At 51.5% G+C, this 19,632-nt stretch overlaps 1 protein-coding gene across 1 annotated transcript in view; it reads right to left on the bottom strand.

Moving 5' to 3' along the window:
• Positions 1-19,201, bottom strand: part of PAQR5 (progestin and adipoQ receptor family member 5) — a 98,699-nt gene extending 79,498 nt beyond the window's left edge. The window contains exon 1 of the mRNA XM_070378498.1: positions 19,089-19,201. The gene's annotated coding sequence lies outside the window, so the exon portion shown is untranslated. The remainder of the gene's footprint in view (positions 1-19,088) is intronic.
• Between the last annotated feature and the right edge of the window lie 431 nt (positions 19,202-19,632).

Here is a 19,632-nt window from a genome sequence, read left to right as displayed (position 1 = left end):
CTGACTGCTGGGGTTCCCCTCACCCCAACAGGAAGTGTCAGGCTTCTGGGGACAGCACGATCCTATCTGCACTCTCCTCCCAGGCTGCTAATCTGATTAGAAACTTGAAGTCTGAGATAAGGCTGTCAGCCTGTGGGATGGAGCCCAGATCACAGGAGGAAGGAAAGCAGGGAGACCCAGGGAGGACTCGGGGTGAGGAGGGGGCAGCCCTGGAAGCCTGTAAGAGGCCATGCAGCCCCCAAGGGCAGAAGCAAGGCACCCTCCCCCTGCCCACGGAGATGGAGCTCCTGGGAGGCAGGTGTCAGCTCAAGCCACAGTGGCACTGCTCTCCAGCAAGGGGGCTGCTCCATGCACACTTGCTCCCCACGGGAAAATGTCCAGGTGGGGCCTGGGGTGCTCACTCTGGAGAAGGGGCGAAGTTAGAGGCAGGAGCCCGGAAAAGCACTCTAGCGGTAAGTCCCAAACTCACCCGTGCACTCAAATAACCCAGGGGCTGTGAACACATGAACCTACTGGGTCAGTCCATCTCACGCTTTTTCAATCAGATGCCCCAGTAGGGGAACCTGGGTGGCATTCCCAGTATCAAGCCCCAGTGGGGAAGCCACTGCCTTGAGCTTCTGAGATCAGTCACCTCTACACGGCCCAGAATTCACCGCACACTGCAAGACTTTAGGTTGGAATCCACATCGCTTGGTGAGCAGGTGGTACAGGAAAGCATGGCCACCTTCACAGAGAAGAATCCCTTCTTTCTGCCCAGTAGTGAAACTGTGAAGGAGCCACGGAGGGTGGGAGGCAGACTTCTCTGAGTGGCCACCGGCCTCCTGGACACACCCACCTGGGTGATTCCCAGGTGACTCCCCTCCACAGCTGAGACATCATCCAACCAAACCACTCTGTACACACTGGTCCCTCTGCTCTGAGATGCCTCTGCCCTCCCTCCATGTCTGCCTGGAAAATTCCACCGCACCTTCAGTGTCCGCCCGAGCCCCACTCCGTCCGGCTCCAGTGCCCCTGACCTGCCCTCTGTTCCCAGGTCCTCTGGGCCTCCCTGCTGCACTTCAAGCTGCATGAGTGCTCCGGGACTACATCTGACCCCACCTTGCTCCATGATGGGTGTCCAGAACCAAGCACTGCATCTGACATGTAGCGGAGCACTCGGAAAAGACCTGTGCTGTGGCCGAGGAGTCCTGAGAAGGAGCCCAGAGCAAGGATGTGGGAGCAGTGAGAGAAGGCTCCCGGGGGAGGCAGCCCTGGAAGTGGGCCACAAATGAGGGGGAGCACTTGCTTTGGCAGAGAGGAGGGAAGGGAGAGGAGCTTGCGAGCAAAGGCCCAGAGAGGGGAAATGGGCCGGCCACAGCAGGGAGGTTTGCTGCTGCTGAACTCAGAGACAAGAGATGGGAGGACAGCTGGGGGCGGGGGCAGAGCACAGGGAGCCCCCGGGTGCACCCCTCCTCCTGGTCATGGAGCTCAGCATTCCCTCCTGCCTCCCTCCTCAGATGATTTGCATTCTGAGCAGCTTTCCTTGGCAATCATTAACTCTGAGCTTCACCCATTGGGACTGGGGGGGAATTATTTACTGATCAAGCTGGCAAGTGAGCCATTTCATGTAATTATTACCCAGAGAACACAGCCCACAAGCAAGGGGGAAACTGTCATGGGCAGCCAGGGAGGTGTAACTGGCAGGAGGAAGTCACATGGACCAGGCAGGGGACTGGCATGTGCCCAGACCTTCAACAGAGACTAGAGGACATTGGGGATCAGAGAAGGATATGGGGCCTGGGGCGGGGGGGGAGAACAGAGGGCCCATGTGACTTTACAGGTGGCCCCACAGACAATGAGAAGCTTAGATGGCAGGAACCTCTATAATATGCAATTATTCCCATCAGTGAGGAAAGAGTCTGGGCCTTGGAGTCAGGGGGACCTGGCTTTGAGTCCTGAGATCTCTCTAGGCCCCACTTTCCTCCTCTGTAAATGGGGATGACGATGGTGATTTGAAATTCTACTTACTGAGTACTTGGTCTATTCCAAGACATTTATGGGCATACACTCCAGTGAATTTTCACAATCAGCCTCCAGGTGTGTGTGTGTTAGTCACTCAGTTGTATCCAACTTTGATAGACTCCATGGACTGTCAACCACAAGGCTCTATCTGTGGAATTTTCCAGGCAAGAATATTAAAGCAGGGATCAGAAAGTCCCCTGGGGATTTCCTTCTCCAGGAGATCTTCCTGATCCAGCGATCGAACTTGGCTCTCCTACATTGCATAGGCTCTTTATAATCCTCAGAGTGATTATGTCATTGGCCTGTTTCAAGCATTAACAAGAGCCTGTGTTAAGGCCAAGGTGCACAGTAAGCGTCCATAAAGTCGCCTGCCTGTATGACATTATTATGACGGACGATGTTCCTGGCTGGACTGTCGAAGGCTACAAGGGAAACCACAAAACAGATCCTCCTTCCTCCTCACAAGGACACTATTCTTCCGGCTAACCCAATGTCAAAAGCAACACATTTCACAATATTTGAATGCAGCAGTAGATTAAGAGCCCCAGTGGCAAAATGTGACACAAGGTCATTATTCTAGTATTATTAAGCACAGGTTTGTTTTTTTTTTAAGGACTGAGGAAAAATGAATTATTCAAAATACCAGGAAGAATGAAAATAATAATAGGTGCCTTCAAATCAGCCCCCAAGAAGGTGCAGCCAGAGCTGGGAAGGTGTAAATAGTTAAGCCTTGCCCTGCCTGACCTCTGCTGCCAGAGGCCCCCGCGGCTGCAGCCTGGCCTTGAGCCCTGTCTGGAGGCCGGCCTAGAACCCGGCAGGATCTGCTAGAGGCCAGTAGTGCTGGATCAGCCAGCTGGCGACAGTGGGTGCAGGTTCTGGCTGCAGCCATCCCCGGCCATCCCTGCCTGCCCCCAGAGTCCCGACAGCCTCTGCTTATTGTGGACAGTGATGCACTTTGCCCAGGGGTGGAAAGCTGGGAAAGCCAAAGTCACTCAGCCATTCAGTCATGTCTAACCCTTTGCGACCCCATGGACTGTAGCCCACCAGGTTCCTCTGTTCATGGAATTCTCTAAGCAAGAATACTGGAGTGAGTAGCCATTCCCTTCTCCAGGGGATTTTCCCGACCCAGGGATTGAACCCAGGTCTCCTGCACTTCAAGCAGACTGAATGAAAAGTGAGAAAGGAAAAATCATGTCCAGGGTTAACATGCCTCTTCCTATCACATATCCCCACAGTGTCCCACAGAGTACTGGGAAGCAAGAAGGACCATCGAGGCGGAAACATGCCTGAAGATAGGTCCCTTATTTCTTGGCCTAGGAATGTCACACAGGCCTGGTATCTGTATAAGAAGGTGGTCACCTCTGCAGTGTGAATCAGGGGCTACCCTCCATACTGCGAGGCTAGAAATTTCACCATTAGAGATTCACTTCTTTGAGTCTTTAAAGAAGGCCCTAAGGAACATGCTGATACTTTGGAGAGAGGAGAGGTGTCATGGGAGTAGCGGAAACCATTGGAGAAATTCTTTTCCCTCTTACTTTTCATGCCGAGTCCCAGGTCTTCCTTTCAGCACATAGAGAATTCATTTCCACAATAACTTATGTTGGCTGGGGGATACATCTGAGCAGGAGGGGTGGAGCACAGGGCAGGGAACCCAGCTCTGTTAAGGCCCATCATAAACAAAGGCCCATCTTTGTGGGAAGAGAGCACTGGGCAAGGAATCAGGGGACCTGGTCACGGCTGACTGAGTGGCCCTGCGAGGCCCAGGTGACCCCACGAGCTGCGTAACCATCTGCACCTCAGTCTCCACATCCTAGAGTGAGAACGCTGAGGAGGTGAGGCTTGCCGGCACCAGGAGGCGCTCAGAGACCAGCGCGGACACACGCTGGGCACCACTGGGTGTGCAAAACACTTCGGCCCTCTCAAAGCAGGGATCGTCTGCTTTGATCAACCCCCCAGAGACCCTACCCAGCCTCTGTCCTCCCCACACCAGCAGGACACAGGAACTGAGCCCAGGAGCCTGAACAAAGCCAACTGGAATGGAACAAGGCCCACTTTATCAGGACAGGTGTTTTCTCTTTGAAAGTCAAATCTGAGGCCTTTGCACAAGGAAGGATGGTCACAGTACACCCAGGCTGGTAGGGTGGAGGCCCAGGCAGGGCAGAGACTGTGTCCCCTGACCCCTCCCTCCATTGACCGGCTGCCCCTGAGAGCTTGACCACTGGACTTCACTTCTTCAGACTCCCCTTCTGTTCTTTTCAGGCCCTGAAAGAAATCTGGAGGGTGATAAGCAGACTTGATCATTAACAGGAGACCATAAAGTACCCAAGGGGCTTCCCAAGAGGCATTAGTGTCTGGCTTGTCTCTTACATCCGCCTGCCAATGCAAGAGATGTAAGAGACACAGGTTCAATCCCGGGGTCGGGAAGATCTTCTGAAGGAGGGCATGGCAACCGGCTCCAGTATTCTTGTCTGGAGAATCCAGACAAGAGGAGCCTGGCTGGCTATAGTCCATGTGGTCACATAGAGTTGGCTACGACTGAAGCTACTTAACAAGTGCGTGCACACACACACACACACACAAAACCCAAAGGACAAAACTGATGCTTCCAGAAGAGAATAAGGTATAAACCAGAGATGTCAGGAGGCCTGCTCAAGGTCACCCAGCAAGCTGGTCTTAGGGTAAGCCCAGAAGCCCCCAGTCTTGCTAAGGGACAGCCTAGAAGTAAGATTCCAGCAACTGGGCATCTGCTGGACTCAAAGAACTGTCTCTGGGAGGACAGTGAAGATTAAAGCAAACCAGTCCCAGAGGGAAGAGGGACAAAGACAACAGCCACTTTCCCTTCCTCCCAAGTCCTCCCCCAGCCTCACGTTTAAGCCAAATGTTTCATCCTCCTTCACACAATTTCCTTTTTTTTTAAAATTATTTACAATTTTTTTTTTCCAACCATTGAAAAAAATGGTGGTTTCAAACCATTGAAAATCTCTCAGGTTCTAGAAAGGATGCATACCAAAACTGTCAAAGAACTCAACTGCTGATGCCCCATATTTCAGAAACAGATGCCCTCCCTTCTTGGTGCCCTTCTCAGAGACACTGCTCCCCAGCAATGCCCGTCATAAGAAAGGACCCCAGAGAGAAGCATTATTGGACCCTGATCTGGGGAAACAAACACTTGTTTCCTGCCCCGAGGGCCAGTGAAGGATACTCGAGGGACAACAACTGCCCAATTGGAAGCATTTTCAAAGCCTCATCATCTCTCACAGAAGTGCAAAGCCACAGTTCATCCAGCTAGCAGCCCCCCAAGGCTCCCCTGCCTGTCAAAGAGGCTGAAACACTGTTGAGAGAGCCCACAGGGGCTCCCTGTCTCCTGCCCCAACCCTTGCCAACAGCTCACCTGTCACCGCCAAAGCAGCCATCACCATCTTCCTGCACCCCGGGGGGACCTGATGCACAAGCTCCCTTGGGACACCTGGTCTTGTGGGGCTCCCGCCCCTTCTTTCCCCTTTGAGGAGACCCACAGTCTGCTCGAGCTCTTCCTGTTTCTAGAAGTCGTCTCTGCCAACCACAGCCCAGCTGGCTTCCCTTCATTCTCTGCACTGGCGTCTGGGGCGATCGAGCCTACTGGAGAAGGGGCACATGGTATCTTTGCTGGGGAAGCAGAACAGACGCAACAGACTTGTAAGACCTACGACACCCAGCCCAGGTCAGAGTTCAGGGCAGCAAGGTAAACATGAGCTGAAAGTGAGGTTATTTCCCCACAAATTCCACTCTCAAAAGGTCAATAACTCTCAAGGCAACAATAAGAGAAAAATTGCCAGGTAGCTTGAGTGATGGCCAAGTGTGAGCATGTGTTTGTGAACTTCCAGTGGATATACTGACTTGAAGCCCAGGTCTGGGAGGTGGACCAGCATGACTAGAATGGGCAAATCCTCCCCCTGGTGCACACGCACACACACACACTCTGTGTGATCCGAGACACTGTGGACTGCAGCCCCCAGCTCCAATACAGCACTGCTCTTCCTAATCCTTCTACCATTATTCCTCTCTTCTCCATGTTGTAAAGCCTTCTGGTCTTCAAGAATTCTTCTCTCAAATCCAATGCCCCTGGAAGAACCGGATGGGCTTCTGATCCCAGTGGAGGGAGGCTCTGGCAAGGATGAGGGGGCCTTCATGGGGTAGGCAGAAAGCACCAAGAGGGCGGGGGGACGAGAGACAGGAGGGTACACCTCTGCAGTGCAACAGGCAGAAAGACAGGAGGAGGAGGGTGCCGGTGCCAGGAGGTGGTGGCAGCAAGTCTCAGGAGCGAAGGCGGATAGTTGAGTCCATTCAGGGACAGGCGTTTGCTAGCCTGGCACTAAAAGGCCAGAGGTGGACTCATGTCATGTCCAGGTCTCTCCTCATCCGCAGCTCCAGAGCCCTCCCCTGAACTCACAAAGGGAATCAACGTAAAGTCAGACTGCTCCTGGGAATTTAAAGACTGTCTTCCAAGAAGTATCCTCAGGACTCAGCCTGCATCTTTGGCTCCATGTCTCCCTCCTTCCCCACATGCATTCAGATTCACCTTCTCTATATATTGCCCTCAAGCCTCCTGGTTCTGATCACCCCCCACCCACCTGCACCTACACGGTTCCCTGTGCCTCCCTGTCTGTGTTCCTGCCCTTCCATGACGGCTATCCTCATCTCGAGACACCTCCTTTAGGAAGACCACACCGAGAGCCTGTTTGTTTAAGCACTCACACTGACGGCTCTGCAGGCTCCCCGGGACCTGCAGTTCACCCACCCTCAGACTCTGTCCTTCCAAGGGTCCCTCTTAACTGTACCCACAGGATTTTAATTTATGGTGTCTGCATGGCACATAGGGAGGCTAATGACATCAAAAGAACGCTCTACTTACATTTCCCAGCACATGGAACCACAGTGGAGCACCAGGCTTTGGTCAAGAGGCAGAAGCAGAAGCGAAGGGAAGGCCTGCCGCCAGAGCCTCTACTGGGGTTTCCATGGGAAAGGCAGGCAAGGCAGCTCAGGATTGGCTGGTTTGAATAGTTTCAGCAGACGTGGGGGCACTGGGGCTGTCTCTACTTGCCTGGGACCTGGCACTGGGTTGGTTTAGGGCAGGGGAAATATATGGTGCATGTGAGAGTAAAATAAGTAGGGGATTCAGAGTATGGAGTCTGATCACAGGGAAAACGCAACCATGTTGGCCATCAGCTCGGCCCACTGATTAGCATGTGCCAAACAGAAAAGACACTATCTAAGGAAACACAGAATACCCACCCCCTCACTTCCCCTCATCCAGCTCAGGTTCCAGCATTTGTTCATCCACTCTTTGCTAATACAGTAGTTCTTCTGTTCTTTAACTTTTGGATACCTTGTTAACACAATCCCATGCCTCGGTGGACTCAAGACATCTGCCTTCTCTCTCCAAATTTGCTGCCACCAAGTTCCTGGCATCAGCACCCTCATCCCACCTGCCCTTCTGCCTGTTACACAGCAGAGATGTTTCCAGTCCTGGTCCTAATGTGGAACCTACTCCAACACTTCCTCAGGGACCCCTGAGCCAGGGACCACCCCCCCACCCCAGTGAACATCATAATTCTGAAAACATAGCAGCAAAAACAAAAAAACTTCCCTGATCAACTGTGTGTGGTGGGGGGCGGGTGGGAGGGTAGCGGAATGCTTGTATTTTATATTCCAGACAAAAGACTAGTTTCTCCAATACACAAGGATCACCTCTAATTCCATGAGAAGAGGACCAATAACCTCACAGAAAATGGGTAAAACATGCAAATAGACAGTTCACAGAAATGGAAATGCACATGGCTCTCATCTATGAAAACATGTTCAGCCTTATTCAGAGCAAGAAAAATGCAAATTAAAACGATGTCAAGAAACTATCTTTGTCTTCCAGATTGGCAAATATCAGTAAGCTGCTAACACTATGTTGGAGGGTATAGAAAAATGAGCATCCTCGTGTTCTACCGATAAGAGCGAACATTCTTATAAATTCTATGGATAGCAATCTGCTGATAGTTTTCAAAACACAAACCACACAAAGCTTCTGACTCATCAGTGCCACTTCTGAGACTTTTTCCCACATGTACCCACTAACACGGCAGAATGACTAAAGCACAAGAAGATTCAGAGGGACATTGCGATGTCCCCAAACAGGAGATTTGTTAACTAAACTACATGCCATTCGTATCATGGAACGTTACCTAGCTGTAAAGGAGGATGACAAGCTCTCTATGAACTTATCTGCAAGCTTCTCAAAAGAGCTAAGTGGAGGATTTCCATAGTGGTAGTGGCTAAGAATCTGCCTACCAATGCAGGGGACTCGGGTTCAATCCCTGGTCCAGGAAGATCCCACAGGCCGGGGGATAACTAAGCCTGCAAGCTACAACTACTGAGCCCAAGCTCCTCGAGCCTGTGCTCTACAATAAGAGAAGCCCACGCACCACAATGATGAGGAGCCTCCACTCACTGCAACTAGAGAAAGCCCATGTGCTGCATCAAAGACCCAGTGCAGCCAAAATTAAGAAATAAATAAGAAATAAATTTGTTTAAAAAACAGAGAGCAAGCTAAGTGGAAAAAGATCAAGGGACAGGAGAATGCACACAGTGTTGCTACCCTTTTTGGGGACAGATCATGCATGCATTTACTGATCTGCGCATGAAATGTCTCTGGAAGAATATGTAAGAAACTGGTAGAGTTGCCTCTGAGGAGCAGAGGGAGCTGGGAAGCCAAAGGAGATGGGTGTGGAGACTTTTTCACCGTGAAATCTTTACAATTTTTGAATTCTGAACCATATACATTTTTCTTCTAAAAAAAAAAAAAAAGGTGGGTATGGGGGCAAAACAAGCAAGATTCAATAAACAAACAAAACAAAAACCTCCCTATTGCACTTTCCTTCTGGTTTCTATGCTCTCTCCTCACCTTCTGATGACACGTTTGGAAAGGCTGTTTGCCAGCTGTCCCCCCTGGCCCTTCCTCCGCGACCCCAGAATGACCAAGTCACTGGTCTCTAAATCCAGTGGCTGTGCCCCAGTCCTCACCTTACTTGAAGGCTCCAGCGACTCACTGCAGGCCAGGTCCCCTCTTCTTCATCATCCTCGGGCTCCCCCGGAACTCCACTCCCCAGGTCCCTGCTCTGTCTCTGGGCTGCCTCCCCAGGCCCAGTCTCTGAATGCCAGTACCCCTGGAGCTCACTTCTAGGTCCTCCTCTCTGCTCTGCTCTTTGTGGGCCACACTCCCCCTTGGGCACCTGGTCTACCCAAGGCTAAGCTTGTCATCTACATGTGTGTCATTCCCAAACATGCATCTCCAGCTGGACCTCTCTTCTGAGCTCAGGCCCCCATTTGTGTTGGTTTCCCACACAACAGGCCCCAAATGCAACTCACCAGCTTCCAGCCAGCTTCATCCTCCACACCTGGATGGCTTCCTTGCCTGTGTTCCCTCCTGCATAACCCTCGAACCTGGCCACTTTTCACCTCCTCCACTACCGTCCATCTAATGGAAGCCGTCCCACCTCAGGGCCTCTGCACTCCAGTTACCTCTGCCTTGAATATTCTCCTCCATTCCTCATCCCTGCTTTATCTTGATTCTTATCTATCTTCTAGAACTCAGATTAACACCACTTCCTCAAGAGACCTTTCCTAGTCCCTAGACCAATGACTCTTAAATGAGGGTGATTTTTTTTGACATTTGGCAATGTCTAGAGATGTTTTTGATGATCACAACTGGGGTTGGGGTATGTGGGGAGAGGCCAGTGATGCTGCTAAACATCCTACAACACTCCAGACGGTCCCCACAACAAAGAGATATCTGATCCAGAATGCTGGGAGTGGAGATGTGAGAGCTCCTGCCCTAGGTTAAATCACGTGTCCATGACATACTTTCATAGCATGCTCCATTTCTCTTGAAGAGCGCCTATCACCATCGTGTCAATATTTAACTGTGCAAAGGTATTGGCCAAATTTCATCTTCTAAGCCTTAAGAGATGAATAAATAAATTAAAGTCACTGGCTTGGGTTTATCGCTATATCTCCAATTCCCATGCCCAGCCTCAAGCTCAGAGCCTTGAGTTTGGTAGTGAAAACATATGGAGAGATACGAAATACTCAGGGCAGGGATGGGCAGTACTGCAGAGCACTCTCCCCATGTCTTGGCCTCCAACTTCGTGGGATCCTCTGTGCTACCTGATGGTGGTCCTCTCCCTGCCCTGGACCAGCCTCTGCCACTTTGCTGCAGCACCTAGCTCTGCATAGCTTTGCACACGCCTCAAATCCTGTCTCCACCCAGGTGGTTCCACAGGCCCCTTCAAGCCAATGGATATGCCCTCATCATCTTGTCAAACTGGTCGCTCCTCCTGTTAAGTTCACCCAGCAGCCTCACCACTACTCACCCAGCACAGACCCCGGTGCCCTGTGTAGCCCACCCACTCTCCAGACCTGCTCCTTCCACCCAACTCAGTCACCAGGCTCCAGTGCTTGCCTTAAGCCTCCTTCCCTGCCAGGCCCTCTGTGACATCACTTTCAGCTCTGCCTATCTCAGATAACAACACACCTGTACCACTTCCTGATTAAAACCCCCTTCAGTGCTTCTCACGGCCCACAGCATGGAGCCCAAGTTTCTTGCCTGGTCCCAGACCCTTCACCCTCCGCGGTCCGTATCCAGCCCCAGGCACAAACACCGTTGCTCGTCTCCTGCCGCCGTTCAGGCCCTCCCCCCTCCCTTCCCTCTTCCCCTTCCTGTCCCCCTCCCTTCCTCTTTCCTCTACTTAGATGCCTGAAAAGCTCATGTTCATCCTTAAGATCTAGTTCTAACTCTTCTTCCTCAATGGTATGGTGGTTCCTCAAAAAATGAAATGTACCATTTCCATTGAATCCAGCAATTCCACTTCTGGGGACATACCTCAAAGAACTAAAAGCAGGGACCCAAACAGATATTTGTCTATTTATGTTTATGGAAGCTGTACTGTCAAGAGCCTAAAGGTGGAAGAGACCCATGTCCTTTGATAAACAAAATATGGAATATTGAACACTGGAATCTCATTCTACCTTCAAAAGGAAAGAAAATCTGATGTATACCACACCAATAAACCTTAAAACACAATACTAAGTGAAAGAAGCCAGACACAGAAAGCCTTATGTTGTAAGATTCTGCTAAAAAAAAAAAAAAAGACTCTACTTACATGAGGTACCCAGAAAGCAGCACGGTGGTTACCAGAGGCAGAGGGGGAGGAGGGAAAGGGTGGTTAGTGCTTACCGGATACAGAGTTTTGATTTTGTAAAGTGAAAAGAGTAGGATGATGATGAGGATTGTACAACAATGTGAATGTCCTTAATGATACTGAAGTGCACACTTTGAAATGATTAAAATGGTAAATTAAGCTATATGTTGTGTACATTTTACCACACACAAAGAAGGCAAAAACCAAAACTCACACCCAAGCTCCTCTTGTTGAAATCCCCTGTACGCCACCATTAACTCCTCAAACCCAGGCACAGCCCCATCCAGCATCCCCGATCCCCTACCTCACACCCTGGGTGGAGCTGACCAGACCCTCCTCTGTGCACTGCAATTACAGACTGACCTCTGCCCTCTCAGACTGAAGGCTTCTGCTGAAGAGGGCTGTGTCTGACTCCCTGCTCCTTCTGCAGCATCTAGAGCAGTCTCTCATCCTTCAATGAGAATTAGAAGAATGAATAACCCAGACCGGTCATTCTGGGTTCATACTACCCCAAATTTCACAGCCTGTTGCCCTCAGAACAGTGATTTACGCTAAGGCTCATTGAGAAACTCCTCCCATTCCTAGAGAAGATAAATCTTCACCCTTCCATGAAGCAAAAAGGTCAGAAGGGGCTTCCATGGACGGTTAATAAACAACTAACTCAGGAGGAATAAACAAAATAAAACCAGGGCTGGGCTGGGGTAAGAGTGCACAGCCCTTCGGTCTGACACCCAGTGCTCTGCCTTCCCTCCTCTGCATGGCGGGTGGCCGCTGATTCACTTCCTGTGACCCCTTCCAGGGCAGCAGGAAAGGGGACTGTGGAGGAGCCAACTTCTCAGGGCACGTAGAGATGATTAGTCACTGGCTGGAAGGCTGCTGACCTTAGTACCTGGGCCGACCATAGGCCTGCTTCTCCCACGCCTGCCTCCTTATGGAACCCAAGGTCTGGGAGGCAAAGAGACCTTGGCCTTGGATCCCAGCAAGAGGACCAGTGGGCCCAGCGCTTTTCCTGTTCTCAGAGCTCACATGGCCCCCATAAGCCCTTGGAGATCTTACACACAGGTTCCTCACACACACACAGTCCTCACTTCCAAAACGGGGCTGAAAGAGAAAGCTGTCTTCCTGGTCCGGAGGGTAATCATTGGGAGGGTCTTCAGAGATCATCTAACCCCATGGTTCTCAATTAGAGGTGATTCTGCTGCCAGGGGTCAATCGGCAACATCTAGAGATATTTGTGTTTGTCAAGAAAGAAGCGAGAGGTGGTTACGGGCATCTAAAAGGCAGAGGCTGCTGTCAAAGCACGGGACAGCCTGGCAGCACAGAAGTATCTGGTCCACAGTGTCAACAGTCCCCGATCCCAGCCAAGCTGTCTCTTCTACAGATGAGGAAACGGGGGCCCAGAGAGGGACAGGGCCAAAACCATACTGTGAGTCAGATTGTGTCAGAATTAGAATCGCCAGGGCTCCCCACCAGCCACTCCAGCCTTCAGCTCCCAAGACTCCTGTGACTGACTCAAAGACTGGTGGCAAGCTGGCCAAGTAGAGGGACTCAGAACCCTGAGATCCAGACAATTCATGATGGCTGGGCTTGGTGCCTCTGGCAGGCTCCAATGCATCACACCAGGGCCAGCCTGACCACAGGGCTCCCACATAACCAAAGAGGAAGAATGTCTTAGGGGGCTACAGTGTGCCCAGGCAAAATGCCCATGTGAGGCTTAGGTAAAATTTACTGTATAAGTGCTCACAGAGCTCTTTGGGGTGGTCCTGGCCTGGGGTCAAGGCCAGAAGAGGGAACAACTCTGTAAGATAAACCCTGGGCAGAAGGACAGGGCATGGTGGAAACCATGCCTGGGATCACTGCTTTGAAGGAACGCTTTTTCCCTTGATGCCAAAAATGATCTCTCACACCTGTGAGCTCCTCCATGCCATTTCAGAATGACACCTAGAGTCACCCTTGCCCTTTTACCCCGGAAGCCAATACTATGTCTCCCACCACAGCCCAGACACCAGGGTGCAGGTCCACCCAACAGTACTGATGACGAAAACCCGTTACTCATAAAAGACTGACTCACACACGTCATAACAGGCAAACTTTTCCACCCACTGTCGCTGAAAGTCACCAGACTTGTAGCGATGGTGGTGATAAAGAGGAGGCAAGGAACAGGAATGTCTCAGCTATGTCTCATGTCAGGGTCTCCCTTCTTCACAGGAAGAGAGCCATGAGGAGTGGCTGAGGAACAAGAATGGGGCAGGGGAACTGCAGAGGCCTCGGAAAGAGGAGTCACCATTACGGACTCATCTCTTCACAAAGTATTATCATTGTTCCCTCTACCTGCCCCGCTCCATTCCTCTCCAGTTTTACCAACGTGCTGGTAAACTCCTACACATCCTTCAAGGCCCAACTTCAGGAGTCCCTCTCCCAACATCAATTCCAACTCCTAATTTGGCAAATCACAATGCTAATGGGAGAAGACCTGGAGGTCAATAGCAGGGGAAACGCTGAAGTTCCCTATCGATCTAACATGGGGGCCTGCATAGGATCTGCTTCCCCTGTCTCCATGTGTGTGCACACCCCCCTGGCCTCCAGGCTCTCTGTCCTGTCTGTGTGGCCTATGTGGCTGACTGCAGTAGCATGGTATGGAGGCTGAGGCGTCAGTGTCTGGACCCAGACTAATTCTGCTACCCCTCTCCCTGCAACTGTCATCTTGGCCAAAGTTATAGCTCCTTGCTGAGGCTCAGTTTCCTCATCTATAAAATGGAGATGATATAGTTTCAACCTCATGGTTGTTGTAAGGATTACCTAGGACAAGCACCTAGAACACTTAGAACTAGTTGGGTGTCTGGCACCCAACTAGCATTCAGTGAATGCTTATTACTATTACTAAAAATGAAGCCCTGCTTGTCCAAGCAGTTAGAAAAGGCAGGGTCTACATTTCCAGTGAGTGTGAAGAGGAGAGACACCTCTAGGGACCTCATCTCCTGTTTCTGCAATAACCTCTTTGGGAGGGTTTCTTGCCATCAGTGTCTTTTCCTCCAATAAACACCACATGACTTGAGTTTTAGACTTGAGTTTTCCCTTAGAACACAGACGAAAGTCCTTTGCAGAAACAACAGTGGCTGGAAGAATGAGGCGGGGCACGGGACATTTAAATTGCTCAGTGCTGGTGAATATGTGGATGTATCTCCCATATTTTCTATCCCTTGAAAGTTCCAGCTTCTACCCTACCCACCCCACCCACACACACCCAAGCTTCTCCAACCTGCTTGTCCCGACACAGCATCCCGGAAATTCAAGTTCTTGGAGCCTCCAGTAAACCACTTATTGGATTCCTAAGGGAGGCCTTGGAGCCAGGCGCCCTGAGCAGAACGATGTCCTCACTCTTCCAGGCCCACATGTCTGGTTGCACCTTCTCAGACTGGTCTGTGAGCCTTCCCCAGCAGACCTGAAGCTTTATATCTTTCCCCAGGGCCATCAGGGACTTGACTTTGGTCCTCTTGGGTTCTCCACGGCCCCGGGTAATTTGAAAAGGTTACCTGGAGAGAACACTGTTTTCATCACGAACAGAGGCATAGCCCACCTCTGGAGAGCAGCAGTTTCTTTTGGGGATGGGGGTCTGATGGGGAGCGCTCCCCATCTGGCTCTTTCAAATCACTCTATGTGGATGGTGATATATTCGGCTAGGGGCTCCCCTCTGAGTAACTGGAGGCAGTTGGCCTGAAGGTTCTTGCTGAGGCAGCTCCTAAGCACCCCTAGCAACCTGGTGCCTGGGACAGAGACCCAACTTAGAATTGACTCGAATCCAACCAAGAAAAGCTCCACCTCTGCCTTCAAGAGGTCACTGCTTGTCCGTCAACAGAGGAGTGGATAAAGAAGATGTGGTACATACACACAATGGGATATTACTCAGACATAAAAAGGAACACAATTGTGCCATTTGCAGAGATGTGGATGAACCTAGAGACTATCGCACAGAGTGAAGTCAGGAAAACAAGCCACATATTAATGCATATATATAGAATTTAGGAAAATGGTATTAGACAATCTTATTTTGCAAAGCAGAAATAGAGACACAGATATAGAGAACAAAGGTATGAGAGAAAGGGGGAGGCTGGGATGAATTGGGAGATTGAGATTGACATTTATACACTACTGTGTATACAATGGGCTTCCCGGGCGGTACTCGTGGTGAAGATCCTGCCTGCCAGTGCAGGAGATATGGGGATTCGATCCCTGGGCGGGGAAGATCTCCTGGACGAGAGCATGGCAACCCACTGCAGTACTCTCGCCTGGAGAATCCCATGGACAGAGGAGCCTAGCAGGCTACAGTCCATGGGGTCACAAAGAGTCAGACACGGCTGAAGCGACTTAGCACACACACAGGTATAAAACAGATCAGTACTGAGAACCTACTGTGTAGTACAGGAAACTCTGCTCTGTGCTGACCTAAATGGGAAGGAGATCCAAAAAAGTGGGGATATATATAAAACTATAGCTGATTCACTTTGCTGTATGGCAGAAATTAACACAACACTGTAAAGCAACTATACTCCAATAAAAAATTAAAAAGAAAAAGAGGTCACTCATCTCTGGGCCTCAGTCTCCCCAGCTGTACAATGAGGAAGGGCAGCCTGGATGTGTCCATTTATTTAACATATATGAGATAAGCACCCGCTGCACACAGGGCACTGCTCTCGCTCCTGGAAATAGAGTAGTGAATAAAACAGCCTAAAAGCCCTGCCCTCGTGGAACTGATCATCTAACAGGGAAGACAGCTGATAAAAAGGTGAAATATACAGGATATCAAATCAGTCAATCCTAAAGGAAATCAACCCTGAACATTCATTGGAAGGACTGGTGCTGAAGTTCCAATACTTTGGCCACCTGATACAAAGAACTGACTCATTGGAAAAGACCCTGATGATGGGAAAGACTGAGGGCAAGAGGAGAAGGGGGTGATAGAGGATGAGACGGTTGGATGGCAGCACTGCCTCAATGGACGTGAGTTTTAGCAAACTCCGGGAGATAGTGAAGGACAGGGAAGCTTGAGGTGCTGCAGTTAATGGGGTCAGAAAGAGTCAGACACGACTTAGCAAACAACAATGAACAACATACAGGATATTAGACGGTAATAAGTGCTGTGGAAAGGAAAGCACAGAAGAGGTGTAAGACTGTGAAATCTAAGGCTTATTCCAACTGAGATATGCTGGGTCTCAAGCTCTTACTCCACTGGGTTCTCATTAAGAGCCAGGGATGGCAGTAGGAAGCCGGGCACGGCCTATGAGTGTAGGAACCACTGGTGTGTGTGTGCGTGAAGGGTGGGGGTGGGGTAGGTGGGGTGGGGGTGGAGGTCAAGTACGGGGCCTTGAATCCCAGCTATGCTCTCAGTGGCCTTCTCCAAGTGGCTAGCTCTGGGTATTCTGGTCTGTTCTCAGGCCAAAGCAGACACCACGTCTGCTAAGGAATCCAAGGTTATAGGGTTCCTGGCAGAGCTTCAGATGTCTTCAGGGCACTGTCATAGAAAGTCTGCTACACCCTGCCTTTCCACTCGATGCTAGCCTTGGATCTCAGACCCCTCCTGTCCCTCCAAGACTCTCCCCTGTGTTGTAGAGTATCCCTTCTCCTTACATGGCTGGAGAGGGGTGATTTTTCACCAATTTTTAGCCATTTCTCTTCCTCTAGAGATTATGTTTGATTGATAAGTACTTCGTGTGAACCTACTGTGTGCTCATTATGAGGAGTGCTCTTAGAGGGACATCAAGATGAGTGATCACTTCCTGGAAGGAATTTATAGCCCACCCAGGGAGGTCAGGCTAACAGACAAACATGTGAGGAAATGTTTCTCTGTTTGCTTTGCAGCTCACAGAGCCATTTGGACTACATACTCTTGCATGAAACCATGCAGAGTCTATTGTCCCCATTTTACAGATGAAGAAATTGAGTCCTCTTCCCTAAATCCATGGTTGCCCCATGGAATGGTAAGGAGAGGAAGAAGGGAATGAAGACTAGCATTTTCAAATAAGATTTCCTGGAGAAATGGGTAAGATTTGTATAGATGGGCCAAAGGCCCTCTGCCTCCGACCTAGAGCAAGGTCATGTTGGACATGTATCCCACCACCTGCTACTTCTCCTAGCCTAACCAGAAGTGGACAGAGGGTGAAGTGAAAGCCCAGCTGTCTGGAAAGATGGGTGGGATTATGGACATGCTCACTGGCTTAAAAAAAAACAAGTTGGGTAAAGATTTCAAGGGCCTTCAGCAATGGCGTAGGACACCTTTCTGGTCTGACTTATCAGAATGCTCTTTCTGTTCCACAAGGGCAAAGATCCATCAGCTGGAAAAGAGTCTTTGCTATTTCAGGTTAATTCATTCCATTCTTGTGGGGCACTTTCAGGTATTACGGCTGTGTGTATGCTAAGTCACTTTAGTCGTGTCTGACTCTTTGTGACCCCATGGACTATAGCCCGCCAGACTCCTCTGTCCATGGGATTCTCCAGGCAAGAATACTGCAGTGGGTTGCCATGCCCTCCTCCAGGGGATCTTCCCGAACCAGGGATCCAGGCTTTCTTAAGTCTCCTGCACCGGGAGGTGCGTTCTTTACCACTAGCGCCACCCCGGCTATAGCTGTGAGCAAAACAAGTCTCTGCCTCCTGCAGACCTTGTAGCTTAGCAAGGAGCTTGCCCTCTCTTGGAAGGGCTTCCTGAGCGGATTTTATTTCTTCTTGGAAGTGTGCTTCTCTGGGCCTACCCCTTTCAGGGGAAGAACCTCAAGGGAGGGAGAGAAGAAATGAACGCTTGCTGATCGGGGGCCCAGCAAAATGGAGAACCGACGATCTGACTGTGGTTTGTGGTCCAAGTCCGCCACTTTTCTCCAGCAAATTACTTAGCCTCTTGGAGCCTCCCTTTTTGCTCATCTGACAATGGAAAAAGACCTACTTCCTCACTGGTTAATGCGGCGGGGGTGGTGGTGGTGGGTGAATTCAGGGAAGCGCCCATGAGAGTGCTGTTAGCTCCTCTCTGATCCTCTGACCTCCTCCACCTGTTCTCTCTGCCTCTGCATAGTTAGGACCATCTTTCACCCTCTTCCTCACACACAGCTGAGCGCTCCTCGAAACCTAAGCAAGAGGAAGCCCGTTCTGTTCAAATCGTCAAGGGTTATAGAGCTCGCTCTAATCCCTGCCTCTGCCCACCCTCTATCCCTCTGCCTACCCTCTCTCCTTAGTGATCATCTTGAGGAGCGGGGGAAGGGAGAGAAGGGGTGTGGAGGATGCCCAGCAGGGCTGTGGCCTGAGGGAGGCAAGATAGAAGCCCGGAACTCCTCGTGGCTGGGCACCCAGTTATTCAGGGCCCTGACGGTGAACCCCACCTCAACCGGGCGGAGGGCTGCCCCCTCACCCGCACCCGGTCTGGCTCAGCCGAGTCTCCTATCATACATCTTGGCCGGGGGAGGCGGGAAGCACAAACGTAAACATCCCTTAAGAAATCGCCAACTCTGCCGTTCCCATCTAAGGATATATATTTTTCTTAAGGAATCGAGGGACAAGGGGGAGGGACGCAAACGCTCAGAAGAGCGAGAGACGGGAAAAGCTAGAAAGCAAACTTCACTCGATTCTTAGCAGGGACCATGTGCCAGGGTAGCGGCCGTCCCACCTTCGCATCGGCTCCTGGGCGGAGGAGTGGGGGCAAAAGAGGCTGCGTTTCACGGCCGCCTGGTGCAGGGCCGTCCCGGAGTAAACTTTGCAAGAGTCGCCCCGGGAGCCGCCGCCGGGCTCCAGGGAGCCTGAGGGGGCGGCGGCCGAAGTGGGGTGCGTGTGGACGGGGAGGCGGAAGGACGCGCGTCGTGGGGCAGTCCTGCCCTCGGTTACCTGGGCTCCGAGGGTCCCGGGCATCCGGCAGAAAGGGCGCAGGGACGCAGGACTCGCAGGAGGAGACCGGGACTCCTTGCTGCCGCGTGTGCCGCTGGACCGCCGGCTCCCTGCACCTGGCTGGGCGGTCGGCGCGCCTCCCCGCGGGCCCCGCCCATCCCGCCCGCGGGGGGCGGAGCCGGGCGGGCGGGGGCGGAGCCGAGGCTGGGCACCGCCGGCATCTCCCGGCCTGCACCTAAGAGAGAGCCACCCACGCCGGACTCCGTGACGTCCCAGGGGTCGCCCCGCCACTCGCCAGCCTGAGGTGCGAGCCAAGCCTGGCACCCAAGTGGAGTCGGAAGTGTCCATGGGCCCCATTTCCCCTGCAACTTCCACGCCCACCTCCATTTCTAGGAACAGAGGCCTGAGAGCCCCGAGGCCTCCTGGAGGGCAGAGCCACTGAGCCTGCCCTTCAGAATGCATGGGGTGGAGCACAGGGAAAAAACAACTGGGCACCCGCAGCCCCACCCCACCAATGTCCTGTCCCTGCTGGGAGGGTTTCTTG

Source organism: Bos mutus, chromosome 10 (assembly GCF_027580195.1).
Source record: "Bos mutus isolate GX-2022 chromosome 10, NWIPB_WYAK_1.1, whole genome shotgun sequence".
NCBI lineage: Eukaryota > Metazoa > Chordata > Mammalia > Artiodactyla > Bovidae > Bos > Bos mutus.
Note: the sequence above shows the minus strand (reverse complement) of the source record. Positions and strands in the feature narration are given on the sequence as shown.